Here is a 21,753-nt window from a genome sequence, read left to right on the forward strand (position 1 = left end):
CCCAGAAATCAAGGTATATTCAGCTTCAATGTTCATCAAACAAATATTAGGAAATCCACATAAGTAGCAAAGTCTCAGTTCAGTTCTTGAAGAGTCAATTTTACATACAGATCTGTCAACTACAGTTCCAACAACAACAAAAGTTCTTCTTCTGATGAAATAAAGACTTTCCACTTCCTCAAGACTACCATCAATGTTATTCCCAGCCACAATGCCCTTTTACCACTTCTAGGTATCCAATAAGACTTGACACAGTTCATAAGAAATACAACTTCTAGAATGTTAATGGAACTCAATTCTTGGTTAACAGTAATGATTTGTCTATTCAGATTATAATTCACAATAGATGTATTTATCAGGATGACTTTGCAGTTAATTCTACTTCAACAATCTTCTCTTCTACACATTGTACACAACATTCTCCTTGCCTCATAGCATTCCACTTCATTTCAACCATAGAGGTCTTGAATCTACTGACAACCAGATATAGCACCACAGCTTCAGTACTTGTCTGTACTTCTGCTCTCTATATGGTAGGAGAGGCACAGAGGACCCCAGCCAAGATTCTCTATAAGGTAGCAATGGACGAGCAATCAAGGCCTCGCTTCTCAGGAGGTGATGCAGGCTGGTTCTTAAGTACAGTGTAGTCCTCAAACCCCCACAAAGGAATGTCCACACACTGTATTACTGAAAACACAGTCTTTATATAATTAATATTGAAAGGTATGTACATGATCACAATAACACACTTTGTACTCGGAAATTAACAATGGTAAATATGTACAATTTAAAGTGGTACCACCAATATTATTAGATCTCTTTAAATTGCATCAACTATACTGTTTAGAATGTCACACAGATCAATAACAAGGAAACCAGCAATAGAGATAGGAGGGAAAGCAAGATGGTTGACACAATTGGCAGAATACTGGCCCGTTACCTAGACACAGTTCTGTGTGGAGATCCCCCCACGTGGGCAACCTGTAAAATAAAGATATAGCACAAACCTAGTCCATATAATGCTCAATAGTCTTGTTCTCTCCTATAATGTTTTTACCCCCCCAATGTACCTGGTGGAGTAGAGTTCTTCGAAGAAGCGTCGACAGATCCTTCTTGAGTGACTCCCTTTCAAGCAGGAGCCACGGATCGTCGAGAGGCGTCGAAGAAGGTGAACTTGAGTTTGATGATTCCAAGACCACGGCATCGATCCAGGCAGTGCTCGTCGGCGACGTCCTGCGAGGATGAGGTGTGCGGGGCACCTCGGCGATTGATTGTTCAGGACCACAAAGAGTTTCAGAAGAACTGTGGCCCGCAAGGGCGTCGAGTCGTCGAAGTCTTTGTGGCCTTCAGGTGGCGGGAAACCCACCGGCGGATTCTCCTCGGCGTGTCGGCGGCCTTGACTTTCTCCGGCAGGACAAAGCGGCCGACGTTGCGGACAAGGGAGTCCTTCGATTCAAATGTTCTAAGGCAAAGGAGCGGGCGGCTCCAGTCGTCGGCGGCACGGCATCAAGCGGTCCCCGCGTCTGGGCAACACAACTTCGACGGGCCTCCAGCGGTTACACAAACCTGCGAACCCTGGTCGACGGGAATGGACTTTGACAGCGACGAAGTCCTGGTGCTTCACTTCGTTCTCCTCAGCGGTCCCGTCTCGGGTCGGCATCCTTTCGAGGGTCTGACTTCCAGGGAGCTTTACCGAAGGTTAGCGGCGCTCAATGGTCCCTCGGAGCACGGGAGGAGGGTGCCTTACCAGGTCCTCTCTCGGATCAGTTTATGACGAATTCGGCAGCTTTCAGATCGGGTTGAAGCGAATGCAACAGCAAGTCTTCTTCTTCCAGCTGGGCGTCGAGGATCAGCAGTTCCAGTTACTCTTCAAGTGTAGACATAGCTTCTGAACAATTTCCAGTGGTGAGAGGTCCCCAGATATACTATCCTGTCTCTCATCCACACTGCTGGGTCACTCTCATCAGCCAATCATACAGAAGGGCATTCATGCAGTCAATCAGCCAATCAGGCATACAGTGCATTCAGGCCAACTTCCTCCCTCTCAGACACTCACAAAAAGGAATGTGGATTGGGACAAGTACCCGGCCATTCAACACTACACACTGCATTCAGGCCAGTTCCGGGCAGGGCTGTCTCAGTCTTTGTCTCTCATACCAGAAACCAGACAGCCACAACAAGAAGAGCATATTTGTCACAAACTCCATTCACCCAGGTCCCACCCACAGGGCGTACCCACAACATACAGTCACTGGGAAGGCTCCAGCCAGTCTGGACTGGACTTCACAACAACACCATATATGGAACTTCCACCCAACAGCCAGTCAGGGGGAAGGGACAGAGCTAGGGCTTCACAGGACTTTGGGCAAGAGGCCACAGGGGCCATCTTGATTTCCATCAGGAATCAACTGATTCCAATGGCAGGGCCTGGGTATCCCAAAATGGAGGATACTCAGAGCACCTGTCAATTCAGCATGGAGCTGCCACCAGCCCATACCCTGCTCTGTGGGCCACCCACAGGTGCCCAAAAACATACACTAGGGGCACAGGGTTGTACCTCCACCCATGGGTCCCATAAGGGTATGCCATGGGTCTGTTCACCAAACCAAAAGAGAGAGCTGTACCGCCAGGAGTCCCACATGAATTCCTGCGCAGAAAACATGACAGAACACATGATAAAAATGCAGTAAAGGACAAGGGTACACAGGCCCTGTCCCTCCGATGCATTTCCAGCATCACACAGAGTTTGACAAGATACACTTTAAGGCACTGCAACACCTTCAAATAGGCCAGCCACTCTACCTTTGAATATCGTTCTTCAAAAGGGGCAGCCTCTTTACCTCTCTTGTCTGTCTGCCACAGTGATGTCATTGGGACGTGTTTCCTTGGGGCTCCCGGTGGATCAGTTATTTGATTAGCTTCCATGCATGGAGAGGCTCCCTAAAGTGCCCGTTCGGTGCATAAATGTGGCGTGGTTGCAGTGGGCTACCTCCTGGACCGTGAAACAGGCCAGACCAGTTGCCAGAGAACGTGAGAGGAACAAAGGTGGTATTCCCCATGAATCCAAGATGGTGGCCGCAACGGGCTCAGGGTTTATGTCCTGGAGTAGCGGCCGTTCTGCTTCCCCATACTACTGCTGGTGAGGAAGAGTGGTAGTGGCGATTGGCCCGCCACTTGTCCCCCTGAGGCCTGAGTACACATCTGCCGCTCTGGAGGAGTGGTGCAGGGATACTGACAATTTCAAAAGCAAGGCTCACAGAACTCAGCAAACGAAGAAGAAGAAGAAGGTTTGTTCAGCCCTGTGTGCGCACAGCCGGTGGCTCCACGGGGGGTTCTGTGCCCAAGCCCTGTGACCAGGGTCCTGCATGCTGGATTTTGGCTTGTGCTGAAGAGGGGAGAAGAGTGCAACGTGCTAGTAGCTGTGGGGTGCCCGACAACCCCCCCCCACCGCTTACCTTTGTTGGTCAGCCCCGGGATTGCCCTGTCGGTGTGAGCCCCAGCAAGAGAGTGAACAGTGAATCTGATGTTGGTCGAGTCCTGGAGCTGTCCGGGCTTCGTTCTTCATACCGGGCCACTCAAGTGAGAGAACTTGACACCCAGGTACAGTGCAGAAGTGTGTTTAGAGCAGCCGGATCGGTCTCCAGGGCACTTGTGGTGGTAGAGGGGCTCATATGGTGCATTTCAAGGACTGATTTGCCTCCTGCACATGAGGAAAGTCGACTGAGGACGGTGGACTGTTTATTGCAGTGCAACCTGATACAGGAAACAGTGGTGCTTACCAGCAGTGTATGCAATCTTTAAAAAAAACTGGACTGTATGGAGGACCCCCCTGTGCTGACTGTTGTAAAGACTGGAGTTTTTGGTTTTTGAGCAGCACACCCACAGAAGCGGTGGAGACAGTGGGGCTTATTATGGGTCCGGTGGTAACCGTGTTGGTGCTACCGTCGTGTTGCTGCCGGACCCGTAAATATTTACCAGTGCCTGACTTCCCGGTGCCACTGGGAGATTACAACCCAGATGACCCGGAAAGTGAGGCGCTGGTAAATTGTACGTCCCCATTCCATAGGACTCTATGGGAGTGGAGACCACAGAAGCACCGGCACCGTTCCGGTGCTTCTGTGACGGTCTGCTTACCGTGGCTGCTGTGCAATGCAGGGTCAGAGCCGGTCAGGTACGGCGGCTCCGGCAGGCAGACTTGTAGTATGCCGGTCCAGAAACAACCGGCACTGTTGTTTCCGGACCATCAGGGTCAGAATGAGGCCCAGTGTTTCTATGAGAAAAATTGACTTGGGGGTGAAGGGCACTTAAGATGGTTCTGGCTTTTCGGCAGAGCGGAGCGCACAGTGATCTGGGCCCTGGAGTTGAAGCTGGCAGCAGGCACAGCAAAGTGGCCCCAGTGGTGGAGGGCTCCTGATTATACACACCACTTCGGAAAGCATGGGGGCCAAGCTACCCCAAGCATCTAATAAGTGGAGTCTCTCCATACTTCAAGTTACCCACTCTTTTTGTTGTGACCTGGGCGTCTCGTGCACCCAACTTGTCTGCAACTGTCTTGCTGCTAGGCTGCCTGGTGAGTTTGTCGTGCTTTGTGCAGTTTCCCTGTGCATTGCAGTTTCTCTGTCTCTCTCTCTCCCCCTTTCCTTCTCTCTGCTCTATCCCTCCATGGTGCTCTCCATCTCTCCTACACTCTAACTGCTACTCTATCACCTATCCTACCTCTCTCTCGAAGCCTGGAAGGAAAAGGTTAAAAAAAGATATCCTGGTCTCCAATCCAGGCCTGCCGATCGCTAACACCTATATGAATGCTTCTTCCAGGAAGACTGTCACAGACATCCTCTTTGTCGCTCCCTCTACGGACCTATAAACTCCCCACATGGACTCTGTCCTCTCCCCTTTCTCTTCGTCACCCATTAAAGGTGGCACCAGATGGGAAGTATTCTTGGCATGCTTCTGATCTTCTAGGTGTATCATTAATGTCTAACAGAATGGCACTGTCATGGCCCAGGGCTCTCAGTCCAGCCTTCTCCTTCTTGATAGGTGTCTTCCATCTCTCATCAACTTCTTCTCTTCTTCTGCCACTCATTCTGTCACCCCTCGTGCCCCTTCTCCACCAACGACAGGCATACCACATCCCTGTACCCCTGCTCGGAAGACCTTCAAAGGTAGCAACCAGCTTCACCTAGCTACCCTCAACTCTCACTCTGCTGTTAAACACTCCTCTGATATCTGTCTCCTTCTTGAAGATTTTGACCTGGACGTTCTTGCTTTCACTGAGAAGTGGTTCACTGTCAGTTCTGCCACTGCTTTTGACACACTCCTCCCTGAGGGCTAGAAGATTCTCTCTTAGCCCAGGCCTAACTGGTCTGGAGGTAGAGTGGCCTTGATCTTCCCTGAATGGGTCCCTGCTACACTCAGTTCCACACAGACCTACTCTTCCTTCAAATGCCTCGTCTGCAGGCTTGGTGTCTCTCCAACCCTCTTGTTGACTCTCGCCACCATCTACAGGACCCCTGATCCAGTCTCCCTCTTCCTCTCGGAGTGGTCTGACCTCACCTCTTCTCTTCTTGTCTCCACCTCCAAGCTTCTCTTCCTCGGAGACGTCAATATGCACCTTGACTCTACTGTTTGGGCCATTGGACTCTTCCGCAGCCTCTGTGACTTTTTTTCCCTCACCATTTATCCCTCCGGTCCAATGCACTCAGCCGAACATACCTTGGATGCTCTCATCTCAGCAGATATCCCCATTTCCAACCCTCTCACTACACCTCTCTACTGGTTTGACCATTCTCTCCTGTCCTCTCAGCTGGATCTCTTAGGTCCCACGGCTAAGCCTCTGCCTGTTCTGCCAGTCTCCTTCCCTGTCATTGAACTGATGAAGCACGTGTCAGTTGCTGCTTTTGCCACCACTTTCATTCCCCCTCCCATTCCTGCCACAGACTCCCACACTGACTCTGCCCTTGCTAATCTTCACCTCTCTTTCACTAATACCCTGAACATCCTTTCCCATGTCATGAGGATCTGTATGAAGCCTGCCTCGAAGCGCAGCCGCTGGTATGAGTCCGACCAAGCCTATCTGAAATGCAAGTGAAGAGTTGCTGAGCGGAAGTAGTGGGCTTCAGGCACATCCTCTGATAGATCGGACTGACGCTGGCTCCAACGGCAATACAGACTCGCTCGAAGAAGAGGGCCCATATCCAAGCATGCATCTCTGGGGCCACTAACAACACGGGCAAACTGTTTAAAATCTGCAAGGAACTTGCCAATCCTACTGCATTCTCCACTTTTCCCCTTAAATCCCTGTCCCTCTGTACTTCACTGGCCTCCCACTTCTTAACCAAACCTCAGGACATCCTGTCCTCACTCTCCTCTACCCTCCTCCCTCATCCCTCCCCAGCCCTCAGCCTCCCTTGGCCCCCTGTCCCTTTCCCACCTACTCTCCTCTTTCACACCCATAGCACCAGATGAGGTCTCTAGACAAGTACTCTCTATGAAAGTCTCCTCCAAACAGGTGCTCCCCTGCTCCTCCAGAAATATTAAGGACAACATTTCTTCCCTTGCGCCAGCCTTGTCTGATTTCTGGAATTACTTCTTTGACACTGGCTCCTTCTTGTTACCCCTCAAGCACTCCCTTGTGCATCCTCACCTCAAAAAGCCCTCTGCCGATCCCTCCTGCCCGGCTAACAACCACCCTATCTCTATCACCCCCTTCCAGGGCAAACTCCTAGAGAAGCTGGTCATCTCCCAACTGATCCAACACACTGAATCTGTTGGTTGTCTCCAAAACCACCTGTCTGGCTTTAGAGCAGCCACAGGCATGGAAACTGCTCTACTGAATACCTGTGTAGACGTGCTCTCAAAGTTTGATTCCATCTCTCCATCCGTTCTTATCCTTCTGGATCTCTCCTCTGCATTCGGTTCAGTCAATCAGGCCACCCTTACAAATCAGCTCTGTGACACCCTTGGCATCACAGGCCAGGCACTGGACTGGTTGACCTCATTCCTCTCCGACTGACCTTCCCAGGTTCAACTGGGCCCTTTTCTCTTCCCTATCACACTCTCAAACTGTGGCGCACCTCAAGGCTCTGTGCTCTCGCCGTGGCTCTTGGCACGGGTAGTATAGTTCAGTGGCAAAGCATACATCTTGGAAGCAAGACAACGCAGAGAAACAAAGGTTTGAATCCCTGGTCCGCACTTAGAAACCTCTTTGGTATTAAGCGTGTTCTAAATAACCAATTATATTATATATTCTATTATATATACATCTACCTTGCCCCTCTGGCCCACCTGATCTCCACCTTCTCTCCTCACTTCCAGTGTTATGCAGACGACACGCAGCTCTCCAAGTTTTTTTCTCTACAGCCTCCTCTTCCTCCTCTCTCATCCGTTGGAACCCCAACGCCCTCCTTCCTTCTGGCCGCTCTCTATGGATCTCCTCCCCTCACCCTCTTGTGAGGCAAAAAACCTTGGTGTCATCCTTGACTCCTCTCTCACCTTCTCTCCTCACATTGCGGACCCTGCCAAGATGGCCCTCTATCATCTGCACCTCCTTAGAGGCATTCTCTCTTTCCTCACCTTCCCCCAGAAACTCAAGGTCCTCTCTAGATTGGACTCCTGCAACAGCCTCTACCTCTTGAGGAGAACCATCTCCGGTTCCGGAAGCACCTCAAAACCTTCCTCTTTGCTTCTGCTTTCTCTCTCCCTCTCCCCTGCTGAACAGCTAATAAATTCTTCACTGAAACTGCACTGATCCTGCAACTGGACCACTCTAAACGGCCTCGGTCCTGGGCCCAGCACTCTCCACTTGCACTGATGCCCTGGAACCCCTTTGCACTGCGGGACTGTCTCTGTATCCCTACAGCCCCCCCCCCCTTCCCCAGCACTTGCTCTGCACTTACCTCGCACTTGCCACCAGCAGGCCCTATTTATTTATTTATTACTTTACGCCACTTACCTTGTACTGCACTTCCCCCCTCCCCTTCCCCTTGCACTTTTCCCCCTCCCCCACCCCTGCACTTGCGCGATCTGAATTACACCTGGCCTAGTAGGATCGTTGTCCGTCTCCCCTTGTCCCTCCCCTCCCTGCCTCGTCGCGCCTTGAAACACATGTGTATAGGCGCGTTACAAATACCATATCATATCATATCATATCCTCCAATCGCCACTTTCAACTAATCCAGAATAGGACTGCAAGACGTATCCTTGGCTTCATGCTCAGGGACCACATCTCTCCAGCACTAAAATCTTTCCCCTGGCTTCCGGTTGCTGCTAGGATTAAGTTCAAGACCCTCTGCAGCATCCACAAGGCCTTCTGGGGCCTGGTACCCCGCTACACCTGACTCTCCCTAAATACCCCCCTGCTAGCTCTAAAACAGTCACTTCTCTAAGCAGAGAGTGGAGGGTAGATATCTCTCCTCTGCAGGAACCTGCCTCTTGAATGGTCTCCCTGCCCCACTCAGGCTTTACACGGATCTTCTTAAGTTCCAGAAGCTTCTCAAGATCCTCCTTTTCTCTCCTTCCTTCCCTCTCCTCATTCCTTGCTAACACCCCCTCCAGCCGCAGTGACTGGCTGCCTGGTTCCCTCTGAGTTCTAAACGGCACCAGGCTCCCCACCAGTCCACCCCCTTCCTCGCACTTAGCTGTGGGCCCTCATCCTTTGCACGCCATGCAATCCCGGGCACTTGCCTAAGCCCTGTGGCCCTTTCCCCCCTCCTCAACCCCTTCTTTCACTTGCACTCTCTCTCTCCTTTTCACCCTGCACTTCCCTTCCCACCCTAGCACTTTGCATTTTGCGCAGACTGGCACTTACACCCCCCCTTGCACTTCTTTGTCCTGCACTTGCACGATCAAAACGTCACAAGGCCTAGTAGGACCGTTATTGTTACCTTTCTCCCCTGTTCCTCCCTTTTTTGTCTTGTGGCGCCTCGAAACACCATTTTTTGTATATGTGCCTTACAACTAACCTATAAATAAAAAATAAAAAAATGACCTTTTAGACCCACATTGTTCCTTCTACACCAGTCTCTGGCAATATAGGTTGAGACAACTTCAATAGTGTTCATAAGCAACAAGATTTCCTTTCCCCAGCTTGGCCTTCACCTCTCTGCCAACTGTTAGCCAGATAATTACCCAGAAGCCTTGCTGCCACTCTCTTGGCTTCAGGTAATGTTTGCACTCTTTTAACTTGTACAAGTGATCTTCTATTGGGCTCACAGTTATTGTAGACTGTTTACTGACTTTGAAAAAGGCTGCTTTTAATCTCAATAAGGGAATACTTTTGACTTGGGGAATGCTTGCACTCTCTTCAACTGCAGATACAATGTTTAAACACAACTTATTTTATGTGCAATAGGTGTTTGTTTGAATAAAGAGATAAAGTTCACTCTTCACTTAGAAAACAAAACTAGGCACACGTGATCCCTTCTTAAGTTGTAGAAGCTTTTAAGTGTGTAACAATGGGTTTCACAATGTTCGTTCTGCTTAATGTGAGACACGTGACCACTTCTTGATAACGTTTAAGGGCTTAACAATGTCTTTCATTAGCATTTGCTTTCACACAAGTAAGAGAGACTTTTCCAATCATACACCAGTGCTACTTTCCATTGTTACCTTGTTAGGAAATGCAACAAACAGCTTCAACTTTCTTCTACTTCTACGCAAGTGAAGTTTAGACTGGATACTGTTGCAGGCAGTGCTCACGCAAGGAATCATAGGCCAGGTTTTACTCAACGGCTTCTGTGATCCTTGTTCTGCGGGTTGCTTGACTTCCACGACTTCGGGTACAACATCTACTGATCAGGTGTAACTGGTCCAGCCACTCATTCAAGGACCCCCTCTCACCCCCGATACCCACGACTCGCCCAAAGCTCCACGCCTCAGTCTTCGATAAGTTTCCAGCAACTACAGCAATCAGGCTCACATGGGGAAAGACTGCCCCTTTGCATGTCTTCTGCTGCACAGTCTCTGCACTTCAGAGTTTGGAGGAATAGGACCCTCTTAGAACAAGCAGGTGAAATCTGCTCCATTACGTTCTGGTGTCCCTCTGGTTCTCCCACTTCTGCTTGCTTTGCCAACACTGTGCCTTCTTCTTTCTGCTTCTGCTACTATTGCACACACTCTAGTCACAGTTCCAGCGTCTTCTCATAGACTGCACCTGAGGGGGCATTTTATGCCTCACAGGTTCCTTCAGGTGTGGCCTATTAGGCTTAATTGCCTGACTATTACCACAGAATGACTCATCAGCCCTCTTCATCGCACCAGTACTCATGGGATTAATGGACTTGTAGTTCCCAACAACAATTTCAGTTCTTTTAGGTATGGGCTTGGATTTAAGGGTTGATGTATTCCCCATACAATTATTCAAAGATGGATCTTTAGAATTTGTTATTAGACAGGAAGTCTCATCCCATGGGCAGACGTTTCCTCATCCTGACCTTGGGGGTGGTGTACTGCAGGCGGATCACCTGGGAGGAGACAAGGCTCAGGGTGGTGAACCTGTGAATGAACTTTGAAGTAAGGACAGCTGTGAAATTGGTGATACTAATAACGCAGTGGTCCGGCGAAAGGAAGTAGCCCATTCGAAAGTCTCTGTGAAAGGTACATTGTCTGAAGCAATAAAGCAAATGAACAGCAAAAGTGAAGTAAGCAAGATGAACTCCTAGAGAAAGGGAGAGTGAACATTAAATCGTGAACTTTGAGTTGAAGTGGTCCTGCAGTGGTCTGTAAAGAAAGCCACGCACATTCGAAAGTCTTCGACATCCGAAAGTGGTCCAAGGCCGACAGATGGAGACCCAAAGTGAAATAAGCTTGGGGAAGGGAGCCCCCTTGCAAGTTTTTGTTGAACTTTACTGTGCAGGGCGGAGACCTACGTGAACTTTGTGTTAAAACATTATTTGGAAGTCAGGAAAAGAGACTTTAACGTGGAATGCCAGATGGGCTTCGACCCACGTTGTGTAACTGTTTATTGTTTTGAAAGCCGAGCCAGAGTGTGTCATTCTGCCTACAGTGACAGCCTTACTCTGGGAGGTCTAACGTGGGGAGGAGAGCTGGTTCAATCACATTTATTCTTTTGAACACTGATTTTTCCTTTGGATACATTTCTTCTTTATACACTTTTTGTACAAGAGATAGGACAGGCATTAGGTTTTGTTAGCATAAGCCATTTTGATTTGACAGACTCCATTAGGACTGTTTTGTTTATCGTTTGATAGTTGAGACTACTCTCATCGTAGTTATAGGGCAAAGTAGGAGTTTGTCCAGCCCCAACAACTTCAATAAAGGTTTTACAAATTGTACTCATTGTGTCAGTGTTATACCAGGCCTCCCCTACAAAGGTTTGCTAGTGGCAATTGTTGATGCTCAGGCCGGGGACATATGGGTCAAGGCGGGATATCCGGGAGTGAAATTGGACAACGATGCACACGATGGGGCACCTTTCAACAACATTATGGCACAAGTGTAAGACGCGCTACGGCAAGCATATCCCAACACCCCAAATGTACAGTCTGTAATGCAACACACTATGGCAGAGGATGAGGACCCTGCACAGTACATTATCAAAATTCAAGAGATGTGAAGGGCAGAGATGGGGGACCAGTGTGTCAGGTCCCTGGGAATATAACCAGCATAACCAGCATAATTCAGGTCCTTGAGAAGATTACCAACATGTTTTCATACACTATTACCTGCCTTGTAGATCACTTTCTCTTTCCTGAGTTTTAATAATTTTATTATTTGCTTTCTTCAGTGAAGTTCTTTGGGTTTCAGTTTGGGCCTTAACTGAGGTGTTCAGAATGATGGTGGGGGCCCAAGCCAAGATGGAGGAAAGGAACAGGAGTCGAGATTGGTGGATGGGAGAACAAAGGACAAGGCTAAACATTCTAAACTGCCTTTCATTTTAGTTCTTCAGAGAGCAGGTCATGTAAAATGTTGTACCTAAGTTTTATGCCCAGGTCTTCTGTGAGGCAAACTTTTCCACAGGAAGAAGTTCCGTATTTCAAGACAGCCAACCGAGCTAGCCAACCGAGCTAAGCAGAGTAGAAGATTCCAGGTTTTTTCAAGAAAGAAGAAATTTAAAGAAAAGAAGAAATAAAAACATAATTTAAGCTAAGTAGCTTGCTGATATCAAAATTATTTTTTTCACAGCAGTTCTGTTTTTAAGGTTGTTTTATTGGGTAGTTATTTGACTGGGTATTAGGACACGTGGGTTTGCTGTTTATTTTTGTACATGTGTTGTACTTCTTAGTCATTTTCCACTGGCTTGCAGAACAGAACAGATCTTTTGTTACCTTGCTTGGCAGCATCTTCATTACCGCGTGTGAAGACTGGAGGAGGAGTTTTCCTGCGTCGCGATCAGCTGTAAGTAATTTGAAGCATTTCCGGGTGGCAGCAGTCGGCTCTCCATGTGCACGGCGGCATGTTTCCTGAGGTGAGCTTCAGCCTTCATTCCTTATCCAGCTGACTTCAGTTTTCAAGGTGAGCAGTGCGCTTTCCATTTTTGTTTTGTGTGGTGTGTTGTTTCTCTTTGCTGCCTTTGTTTTTGTTGCGTGGTTAGCGGGGAGACTGGGGAAGGGTAGGCTTTTAGTGCTGACATTGTTTCTTTATTTTTGCGAAGCACGGATCGCGCAGTGACTGTAGGAACTGCAGGCATTTTAAATTTTGAATCTTTTGGAAACAATTTCATCCAGCACTTCATGAAAACTGTATAAATGAATAGTTTTCGGAGCAATATTTGAACTGTTTTCCTCAGGAAATGGAATCAGCTACTGGGTAGCAAGCACAAAACATCAATAAAAGACTCAAGGGGAAAAATAGAATTCAGTCCAGTAAACATATATGAATCTATAATTCGGGGCATGGCTACAGCCGATGGTGTAGGTCAGCTTCTTCGTTAGCTCCCGCCAGATCCGAGCTCATCCTGAGTAAACCAGCACTTTATGGAAAAGTTATTGTCCATAAATATAGGGCAACATGTATGAAGATCCCTGCAACGCCAGGCTGCATGGCAGAGTGTAGTGTACAGCAGGATGCAGTGTTCTGCAAGACGAAACTTCGGGCGTGGACAGCTGCAAGACCCAAGATGGCGCTGCAGTGCTAGTCTGAACAAAGGACCCAGAGCGAGGAACCAAACAACCTTTGGAGTGTGCGCAGCCCGAATCCAGTGGAGGGCGTGCAGCAAAGAAGAAGCCGGCGACTCCTAGCACAGACCGACGTGGGGTATCGGAGGTGCATGCTGAAAATGAAAAGATGTGATCAGAGGTCCTGCAGCCACAGTGACCGGACGGACTACATTATAGGGTTACCGCGGGGCTCGGCAGCGTGAGACTCAAGCACAGTGACAGGCAAGTGCTCGAGTCCCTCCGGTGAGCCCTAGACCCCCTTTTGCACAAACGGAAGGTGCATACTAGGAGTGTGCAAAGAAGGCATTCACTTGCCTGGTCTAACGGAAATACAACAAAATTAAAACAAAATGTATGTAGACACACGCGGCAAAAGCACCGTTAGCGTTGGACCCGTGGAATCTGGTCAGGAGGAGAGGTATAATAGCAGCCCCAGCGAAGAGCGGATGCATGCCCTGCCATACAGCGTCCTGCAAGTGGCCCATTAGCTGTCACAGTGGGGGAGAGGCATATTACGGAGGATCCGACTGTCCAAGGAAACACTGGCAAGGCCAGTTATTTGCCTCAATGGACCCACAGTACGCTAGAGGGGTGCGGATTTGGGTGGCGCCCTCAGTACCTTTCAAGGTCACTCAAGTGAAGACCGATAATGAGGGTAGAATGGGGCTCATCCAGAGCCTCCTGGAACAGGTGGACACATGTTTGATTAATACATATGCCCCCAACCATAGCACTGCGAAATATTTCCAGACCCTGTACTCTAGATTGGCACCATATCGAGACAGTAATATGTTATGGGGTGGGGATTTCAATTGTACCCTGAATCCGGTTTTGGACAGATTGGACAGTAAATTTACCAAGGCAGCACCGCCTGCAAGAGCATTGCTGACCCTCCTATATTACTTTGTTCTGGAGGATGTCTGCAGTACAAACAAGAATAGATTATATTTTGTAGGGAAAGAAATAAAACACCAGATCAAGCATGCTGAATATAAGAGGGAGTCCTACCAGATCACGCCCTTCTGCCTATACAATGGCAATACACAGTCCCTAGAGCCCCAATACCCACATGGAGACAAAGAAGCGAATCATTGAGGGATCCGGTATTCAGAGATAGTATCAAAGCTACTATCAGTGAATATATAGCTAACAATCTAGGCAGTGTACCCAGGGTTGGAGTCTTCTGGGAAGCCCTGAAGGTAGCGGTGAGAGGGGCAGTCATAGCAGGTTCCAATAGCATTTAAGAAACTGTAAATAAGGAGTTGTCCGCTGCGGAGGAGCAATCGAGGATAATAGAACAAAGCCAAGAGCAAGATCAAAATAATAAGCTAAAAAAAGGAGGAACTAAAACAGAAATGTATGGATTGCTGGGATAGACTGGTTAAACATAGCTTTGCAAAGTATACAGAAAGACAACATATAGAGGGAGATAAACCTGGTCAATTGCTAGCATGGCTATATAGGAATGAAACACACAGGAGCCCCATATATGCGATAAATATTCTGCAGAAAGGAGTGTGTCACACACACAAGTGGATTAATGATGTAGTCCGAGAGTTTTACCAGCAACTGTATCAAAGCGGACCCAGGTGTTTGCTCTTGATTGAAGGACGTGTTAGGTGAAGTTGTGTTCCCAGTATTGACCCAAGAGGAGAGGGACAGATTGGAGGTGCTTATCACAGTGGAAGAAATACAAACTAGGATCAGGGGTTTGCCGACAGGCTCAGATGGGTTACCAAGTGAATTCTACAAAGACTATGAGCAAGACTTAGCCCCCATCTGCTGGCCACGTTCAATGACGCCTACGAAACAGAGACCCTCCCACTTAGCCTAAGGGAATCACTAATTATACCTCTCCTTAAACCACATAAAGACCTGTTAGACTGTGGCTCGTACAGGCCATTTTTGTTGCTGAATCAGGACAGCAAGATATTAACATCCATACTAGCAAATAGGTTGAAGGGTGTGATAACTAAGCTAGTGAACCCAGACCAAGCGGGTTATGTCCCAGACCGTAGCATGGCCTGGAACTTGAGAAGGTTACGCCATGTATTGGATGTAACAGGGTCTTGGGAGGCACCGTGCGCCATAGCCATATTGGACGCAGTAAAAGCGTATGACTAAGTGAACTGGGATTGGCGCTAAGCAACACTGAATAGTTTGGGATTTGGCCAGGCATTTATCAAATGGGTCCGACTGGTGTACACTGAGCCGATGGCAAGGGTCAAAACGGGGAAACACATTTCAGTGGCATGGGAGCTATGTATATGTATACCATAGCCATGGAGCTGATTGCCCAGTATCTCAGGACAGAATTTAGGGAGGCCGGGATTGAAATAGATGGCGACAGGCATTTAATGTCATTGTATGCTGATGGCACGCTTTTATATATTCAGAACTCAGAGGATAACCTATAACTGTTATTGGAAACAATGGAGTTGTTTGCTGCGCGTTGGGGAATTACAATTAGTATGGACAAGTCAGGGATATTTCTGCTAGCGTGACTTGGGGGAGGGCAGTGCGGGACTTGCCGGTACAAGCACTGCAGTGGAAAGTGCATAGTTTTAGATATCTATGTATAAATGTGTACCACGACCCAGAGGTTAAATACGCGCAGAATACACTGCAAGCCCTAGAAGGGATCAAGTTCTCGATGAAATTCTGGGCTAAACTACCCTTGTCAATGATGGGTAGAGCGGCTTTATTGAAAATGGTGGTACTGCCAGGACTTCTGCATTATTTCGTAAAAGTACCATTTTATATACCAAGATCCTTCTCCAGGGCCATAGAGGGCGTCTGTAGAGGTTTCCTGTGGAAATATGGGAGGAATAGGATAGCGCTGACTTTATATTGACCGCACAGAGAGGGGGGCATCAGGGTACCATGTTTTGAGCGATACTACATAACAGGACAATTGCAATTCATGGTAGACTGGCTGGCAGAAGATCCCAACCCAGACACAAAGATGCTGCAAGCTAATGTGCAGAATTATGTGCAGTTAATATGGCTTGGTAAGCCCAGACGGGAAAGTTGGTCCGATCTAGTGACTCTGGGAGTTAAGGTGTGGGACAGAGCAATGGTACTGTTGGGGCTCTCAGATCCTATCTTGACACAGATTCCTTTGGTCTCCATGGTGCCTCGCCTGGTGCATGCAAAGATCGCAGTCCGGAAGCACTGGGAAACCTGCGGACTGGCCAGTGTAGGAGATTTATTACATGATACCGTATACATACCCTTTGAGGAATTGACTGAACATACAGGCATTCACTCGGGTCAATACATGGTGTATGGCATATTGAAGTGAGTGATCACGCTCCGGTGGCCCGAATATAGCGAGTTAATGGCGAAACACGAAAAAGTGGATGTCTAATATGACATGGCAGCGGGCGGACATACTATATCGCGTATATGGTTTTCAGTCGGGTCGAGTCGTCTGGGTCGGGACTCCATATCCACCGCGCTCCTTCTATTAGACAATTCCAAGTCAGCCTGCATCCTGGATCCTGGTTTATCAACTCCAGGGTTCCCAATTTGCTGAATGTTTAAATGGGATAACAAACCTGTGGATGATTAAGGGCACTGGGGGGGTTCAATAGTCCAAGAAATAGCAGATTTGTTTTGGTTTTGGTTCATGGTCAAGTCAAAGGAGTCGTTTTGATGCTTTTGATTTTTAATTCATTATTATGTTTGTCAATTCACCAGAGCAAAAAAGAAACATCAAAGTGGCAGATGCTGCCAGTTGGTCAACATTGGTGAGTGCAAACAGCCGACGCGCGTTTCAACCTAAGTCTTTTTCAGGGCTAATTGAGTATGGTGGTGGGTTCTGGTTAGAGCTGATATCTGGTCCTCCCAGGTCCGGGTGCCAGTTGGGCTGGATAGCCTGGTCTAGTGCTGGAGTCGGCGGAGAGAAGCCGATGTGAAAAATAATAATAAATTAAAAATCAAAAGCATCAAAACGACTCCTTGTAAGATAAATGGGAGGCAGAAGTAGGAGAGGCTTTTATGGAGCCACACTGGAAGGAGAGCTTAGGATATCACAAGAAAGTGACCCAGAACGCGAGGTTACAGATGGTGCAATTGCTGGTGAAACATAGAGCTTACATGACACCGGAACAAATATCGCAGTTTCCGGGGGCGAGAGAGCAGAGGTGCCCCAGGTGCAAGTCAGCTGTAGCGGGGATGCTACACATGTTTTGGGCTTGCCCGGTAGCAAGGACATATTGGCAAGAGGTATCAAAAAACTACATAAATGGAAGGTGGTACTGGATGCACAGTCCCCAGAGGCCTGCTTGTTTGACCGCTTTTCGCACCCGAAAGGGATGAGACACATCAGCAAGCTGAAAGATTTGGCATGTATCCTGGCCAAACCCAGGATTGCCATTCCTGAAGCTGCAATGCGTGGGTCCGGGCTGGAGCCCCCCCCTTCCCTCCCTTTCTACTCAAGACAAGTTGCAGCGCAAAAGGAGCCGCGCTTGCTGCACCCGCTCCTACTGCTGGCTGCAATCCCTCACATTACAGCAGCTGAGTGCAAGTTTCCCTGCACAACCAATGTCTTCCGCAGTGTTGAATTAGTCCTGTTTCAATTGCCTAGGACACGCGACAATTCGTTTGATCAGCGTGTGTTTCCATCCGTTCCCTTGGAAACCAGGAAAATGGCCGCCAAAGCCATCTAAGCAGCTGATTGGCCCCCGCCACCTCTTACATGCACCATTGGCACCGGAGGCGGAAGCTGGCCCGACATCCGAAAGCCTGATTCAAAAGGCCCTGTACCGAGCCTGTCAGAGCCAAAAGGGCTGTGGGCTGCCCAGGGCTTTCTCCCTCCGAACACTGAAAGTTCTTGATCCCTTGACCCTTTCAGGACTCAGTGCCACCCATGCTGCACCAACTTTTAAAGGGGTAAGATCCAAACCCAGAGCCTGCATATACTCCATGCAAGAACTCGCTAACAATGTATTGTATCCACAGTATCTATAACAATGTGTAAAATGATCTCCTCGCCCCGCAACAATAGCTATGCTCACTCATACCAAACTATGTTGCACTGATGTAAATGTTACTGTGCCGGTACCTGGCCTAAAATTGTGTTGCCTAACTCTTTCCTCTATTCTGCCACCACAGTATCCCCGCGGCCCTAGCATCAACTGCCGTACTACTCGTAACCTGCTCGCATATATAACAAGCATAATGTGGACCGCTCAATGTGATTAATGGCAACTTTTTTCATACTGTAAAATTGCTAAACTGAACTAAATTGTATGCCACGTTCGGCTATGCCCGCCCCAACATACTACAATATGCACCTCCTCATCAGGTCAACCGTCTACCCTGGTCTATGTATTAACTTAACCACCCGAGCACGCACCGCCCCACACAGCCAGCGACACACTACCTTCCACACTAGTCACAGCCTATGCATTCTACACACAGCACTGCCCTGCACACTTCCATGCACACACCCACGCCACCCTACCAGCCACTCTCATCCTCTCACTCTACATCGCCACACAACATGGATACCACTACACGTTCATTTCTCCCTAACATCCCACCCACACCTTTTCTCCCATCCCTCCTCACACAACCCAACAAACCATACACCACTAACACAAGATCATCACACCACCCCCCAAACTCACACCCACTTCAGAAAATCTGCAAACCCACTACCACAGCTCCGCCACATTCCCCACTCGCCCCAGACCACTTAACAGCAGAAACAAGCTCCTCAGGGTACGCACACGCTATGCCCATCTCACCAACCCTCTCAAGCCCCCATCCATCTCCCAGTACAAAGCACCCCCTGCCTCCTCCAAAACCTCACCCCTCCTTACACAACCCAACAAGCTCTCCACTAGTAATAATATTATAGTCACTACTGCCATTACCAAAATCTCGAACCAACCCACACAATCTTATACCACAACCACTGCCGACCCTTCCCCCCCTACAAACAAAAAGGCGTCCAAACCAGAGGAGCCTTCCCACTTCCAATGCACACTCATACATGCCAGATCCCTCCCAGCCCATGCCACAGAAATCTATGACCTCCTAACCAACCTGAACCTAGACATACTGGCTATAACCAAGTCCTGGCTCCACCAAGCTGCAGGACCAGCCATTTCACAAGCAGTCCCACAAGGACACTCAATCTACAGATCCCAAGGACAAATCAGCCAAAGCTCTAGCACAAACCCTCCACGAGGTTGGCTTCCAGCAAAAAAAACTCACACCCACAAACTGCAAAGGTTGCACCCTCGACTGGGTAGTTGACCACAATTGTAATGTAGATGTAGGCTCCAACACTCCTATTCCTTGGTCTGACCACCACCTCATCCATTTTTTCATCCCCACTTGCACAGACTTGTCCAAAAAGTTCCAACCCATCCCACAGGCACAAGCCAGAAGTGCCCATAACTTAACTAAAGAAAACATCCTCCCCTTCCTAGAAACACCATCCCTCCACCTCCCCACCTCCACAGACCCCACTGTGCTCGCAGTAGCATACAACTCCATTATGGAATCTGCTATTGAAGCCATCGCACCCCTCCAGAACAAAAAAGCAAAAAAAATAATAACACAACAACTCTTGGTTCACTATTGAACTCAAAGAACTCCGGACACAAAAACAGAGAGCATTAAAAAACTGGCAAGCCTTCCTACATGACGATACGCTATCGGCCTATAAATCCATTGCTGCTAGTTACAAAAAAAGCCATAGTTACTGCCAAATCCTTATCGTACAACAAAAGAATCACCAACGCCACTTCAGAATCCAAGGAACTTTTCGCCATCTATAGAGAACTCTCCATCCCAGCCACCAAATCTATAGAAATCACCAAAGACATAGCATGGTGCACCAGTGTGCAGACAGCCCTAGTAAACAAAATTGAGCTCCTGCAGGTTAAGATCCTGGAACACCACAAAAACCTCTCCAAACACATCACCCAGACAGCCTGCCCTGAAATCAAGGCTAACTCACAGAAAATAAAACCATTCTCCTTCAGGGAAGTCACAATACCTGAAATAGACATTGTCAAAAAAAGTAAACCATCCAACTGCAAAGGCGATGCATATCCGGCTAAACTAGCCAAAGACTGCACTGAATCATTAGCCACTTTCCCCAAAACATTCATCAATGCCTCCTTTAACATGAACACAGTCCCGGACTGGTTAAAAGAAGCATGGGTACGTCCGCTACTGAAGAAACCCACTCTAGACCCGGAAATAGCCACCAACCAAAGGCCCATCACCACTGTACCGTTTCTCCTCAAGATTCTGGACAAGGTGGCATACACACAAATACAACAATTTCTAGAAAAAAACAAAATACTAGGCAAAAGCCAATCCGGATTCCGTCCTGGCCGTGGAACAGAATCTGCCCTACTAGATTTAAAAATACAACTCGGAGACATCATGGACAAAGGCAAACCGGCACTTCTCCTTCTACCAGATTTATCCACTGCCTTTGACCTCGTCAACCATGATATTCTAGGCAAGCAATTAAAAAGCGCTGCCCACTTGTCCCCAGAAGCCACAGCATTGTTCGACTCCTTCCTCCGTGGCATACTCATGAGAGTTTTCTCTGACTCGGCCTCGGCCCCACCAACCACCATACACTGTGGAGTACCTCAAGTTTCTTGCACAGCACCCACCCTATACAACATCTTCACCCTTCCACTGTTCAATGAGCGCGATAGTCGCAACATAGCTTATACCAACTATGCTGACGACACACAGGTCTTAATCCCCCTCACCGGCATCTATATACAATATGCAGCCACCCTATTCTCAACAGAGACAAAACAGAGATCCTAGTGGTAGACACCAAAGAAACGCTAAACAAATTGTCACAAAAATACAACACCTTTAACGTCGACAGCAACACTATCACAGTATCCTCAGCAGTAAAAACACTAGGGGTATATCTCGACTCATCCTTATCCATGACCCGACAGGTAAATGCCATAGCCTCGTCTGCAGGACTCACCACAAAAATAATTAACGCAGTCAAACCCTTCTTATCGATACAAAACTGACTATCCATTGCCAGAGCCACTGTCAGCACAAAACGTGACTACTGCAATTCCCTTTTCCTGGGCACCTCTGCTAAAAACTTAATACAAAATGCAAGTGGCGCAAAATAATGCCCTTAGAGATGCTCTAAGTATTCCTAAAAGGGAACACATATCCCAAGCAAGAAAAAACGCTCACTGGCTCCCAGTCAAAGAGCGTATACTTTTCAAAACACTAGCAATCACCCACAAGTGCCTCTCACTCAATGCTCCCCCGTACTTATCTGAAAGAATTACCCCCCACACATCTGACAGACCCACCAGATCTCACCTCATCAATCAGATTTATGTCCCCTCTTTCAAAAGAGCCAAAGCTGGGGGCGCCAGCTTCTAGTACTTAGCACCAAAGAATTGGAACGCCCTCCCCACAACTCTAAGAAACGAACAATCCTATACTGTTTTCAGAAAATTGCTCAAAGCCAAACTGTTTAATTAAGTACCTTGCATAATAAACTGAATTCATGTCACACAATTTCAATGTACCACTGTAACCTATGTGAAACTTCCACTCCTGCCTGCAAGCCTGTAACCAAGTTGTATGTATATAACTAAAGAAAATAAGAAAA

General features: G+C 48.0%; 1 long non-coding RNA gene across 1 annotated transcript in view; it reads left to right on the forward strand.

Annotated features, from left to right (window-relative positions):
- Positions 1-21,753, forward strand: part of LOC138581932 (uncharacterized) — a 159,120-nt gene that overhangs the window by 110,022 nt on the left and 27,345 nt on the right. Inside the window, exon 3 of the long non-coding RNA XR_011304884.1 lies at positions 12,297-12,471. This is a non-coding gene — a long non-coding RNA (uncharacterized lncRNA). The remainder of the gene's footprint in view (positions 1-12,296; positions 12,472-21,753) is intronic.

The sequence above is a fragment of the Ambystoma mexicanum genome, chromosome 3q, assembly GCF_040938575.1.
Source record: "Ambystoma mexicanum isolate Mex_15411 chromosome 3q, UKY_AmexF1_1, whole genome shotgun sequence".
NCBI lineage: Eukaryota > Metazoa > Chordata > Amphibia > Caudata > Ambystomatidae > Ambystoma > Ambystoma mexicanum.